Below are 3,201 nucleotides of genomic sequence, written 5' to 3' on the forward strand. Positions count from 1 at the left end.
ATTTCTCTCCTCATCATCTGCATCTCCTTTTTCACGTCCTGGACTTCCTTGCGCAGCTCTTCAACCTCTTCACTCGGCATGGCTTCCTCGGCTTCCTCCGGCTCTGCCTTCACCTTGTCTCCCAACGAATAGAAGAGAGTCCTGGTGCCTTGAGTCTGCAGCAACCCCTTGTTGAAGAAATAATCAACACTAAACACCTCTGGGGGTTCGCACATGACTACTAGCGGAGCGGCCTTGGCAATTCTCATGTCTATATTTCTCTGGAGGTAAGCGCCGATGAGGTGGCAGGTGTACATATGACGCCCCGGGTTGCTCGTCATTTGGTGGCACGCCTGCGCCAACCAGTATCCGAGGTGTACCTTAACACCCTTCGCCATGCACCATGTGAAGTAGAGGTCGGTAGTGGTGAGAGCTGAGTTTGCACTGCCCATCAAATTATAGCTGACAAATGTTTGAGCAAAACGGAGGACCCGGTTGTCGATGTGGGAAGCTTTGGAGTAGCTGGATTTAAACGCCCCTGACTTAGGGTGCGTAACCAGTTCCCATGCTGTTTGGACCTTGAATCCAGGTGTGTTCTTTGGCATCCCGACCATCCTGTCGTTCCATGCCCCCTCTTCATCTTCTTCCTGGGTAAACAACCCCATCCGTAGGGACCACTCCCTAATGCTCAATTCGTACTCCTGATTGAAAAGCCTGAATGTGATAGAATCCGCGTCCAGGTCAGTGGTATTCTTCAAACGAAAAGTGGAGAAAAACTCCCTTGCTAAATCCACTGGTACCCTCTCTTGGCTGTGCTGCAACAGCCACTCAAATCCTATTGCTCGGATATAGGCGCGGAATTCTTTACCACATGCAATCGTCTTGAGCTCCCTCTTGCTGTACTGTTTTCCTGACTTGGCCATCTTCCCGGCGCTACATCGTTCCTTATACACTGCGATCCTCTTCTGGTCGTCAAACTGCCTCATCTCCTCCAACAAGTCTTTAGTTAGCCAAACTACCGGACGTCCGGGAACAGGCTCTTCTTCCATTTCCTCAGACTCACTATCGGGGTCAGGGGTGGGCTCGTCATGTTCCTCGACAGAGGGTTCCTCGGGTACAGGGGAAAGGGTCTCCTCGACCTCCTGGACGGAGGGAGCTTTCCTGGACCGGGTGGATGAAGTCGCCGCCGCCTTTCCCTTCCTAGCCCTTTCCTTGGCCAAGCGGCGCTCCTCTGCCTTTGTTGCGTCAGGCACTAAGTCATCGACCTCATCAAGGAGGCTCCTCCTGGTGCGCCTCCGTTCTGCCCTCTCATCAACCTTGGGCTCACTTTCTTCCTGGTCTTCAACCAGGTCCACGATCAGTTTCAGCCCTTCCTCGGGCTCCGGTACTTCCGTTGAATGTAGATCTGACTCTGCAGAAAGCTTCTCTGGGGTTTCCCCCTCACTAGCCAACATAGGGGTTGCCCCCTCGATATAAATGGGGTTCTCCCCCCTGACATCTTCTAAAGTAGGGGTTTCCCCCTCAGTAGTCTTCTCAAACACAGGGGTTTCCCCCTCAGCCACTCTCTCCACCATAGGGGTTACCCCCTCCGCAACTTCATCTAACACAGGGATTTCCCCCTCACGAACTTCAACAGAAATAGGGGTTTCCCCCTCACGAACTTCAACAGAAATAGGGGTTTCCCCCTCACACATTTCCCTACCCTCAAGATTAGGGCTCTCAGTTTCTTTCCCTTCTGTCTCCACCAAGGTCTCGTCATGAGTCGGTTCACCATCCTCCGACTGTTTGTGTAATGCCTCCTCTTCCTCCGCCTCTTGCGAAGCGGTTTCTGCATGCGGTGGTGTAGCGACTCGCGATCCTTCTTCAGAGAGATTCGCCGATTTCGCAGCCGAATCTGCCGGAATTGTCAGTGACGGTGCAGTCGGCGCAGACGGCATTAGACTGGCGGCGAATAGGGCATACACCTCCTTTGCTTTCTCTATACTTCCCACCTTCTGCGTCAACTCGGCCAACAAGGTTGGGTCATACTCAGTGCCCTTGGTAGAGTCCATCGGTGTAGATCTGAAAAAAAAAATGAAAAGAACTGGGCAATTTTTGGTTAGGGTTTCGTCCGTTTTTAGAGAGAGAAAATGAATTAAGAGAGAAGGAAGAGCAAACAAAAATTTCGTCTAATTAGGAATGACTGGAGAGAGAAGGACGACGGTTGCTTTTCTGGTGAAAAGATGGTGCGGTTGCAGGCGTGATGTAAGCAACCGTACGTCTCCCATAATTATCGGCCAGAATTTGAAATTCGAAATATCTTTTCCCTCCTTGACTCCTTCCTTCAGATTCTCCTCCTGGCTAATTCCCTCGACCATGCCCTACAAAATAAAGAAAATGAAGGTTCCAGACCCCTAGGTCGAGGTTAGGGCATAAAATATCGGTTCCCCTTGGAGTCTGGTGCTTCGAAAATATTTTTTTTTTTTTTTTTTTTTAAAAGAAAACAATTAAACTATTTACATCCGTGTTGTATTTCCGAGATTCCCTGGTTCAGTTTTGAATTTTCAAAATTATTAACTTACTCCTTGACCCAGGAATTCATCGGAAATTACCCCCGTCCTTTTAGGCAATAATAGGGAGTGTGTGTAGTGGAATCTCGTCCACAACACACAACTCGGAATTATCCCTATAGACTTTCACTCTATGACCGTTTACAAGGAAAGGAACAGAGTTTGGAGTACTTGACTGAGGATGGTAAGGAGTTGACACTCGATGGTGTACATCATATTTCTTCATCAAAGCCTCGATGGTGCGATTACAGAAATGTGTTCCTTGGTCTGAGATGATGGCTCTAGGAACTCCGTATCTATTGAAAATATTATCCTTGAGAAATTTCGCCACCTCCTTCGATTCGCAAGTTGTGGTGGCCTTAGCTTCTATCCACTTAGATACATAATCCACTGCAACCAATATGTAAGTATTCCCACAGGATGACGGAAACGGTCCCATAAAGTCCATTCCCCACACATCAAAAATTTCGCACACGATCACTGGGATCAGAGGCATCTCATCTCTCCTTGAAATCCCCCCCGTCTGCTGGCATCTCTCACAACACTGGCAGAACTCAAAAGCATCCTTATTCAATGTTGGCCAATAAAATCCGCTGTCGAGAACCTTCCTCGCTGTTTTCCTTGGCCCAAAGTGGCCTCCACATGCTAACGCGTGGCAATGATTTAACACATC

This window comes from Salvia hispanica, chromosome 1 (assembly GCF_023119035.1).
Source record: "Salvia hispanica cultivar TCC Black 2014 chromosome 1, UniMelb_Shisp_WGS_1.0, whole genome shotgun sequence".
Lineage (NCBI taxonomy): Eukaryota > Viridiplantae > Streptophyta > Magnoliopsida > Lamiales > Lamiaceae > Salvia > Salvia hispanica.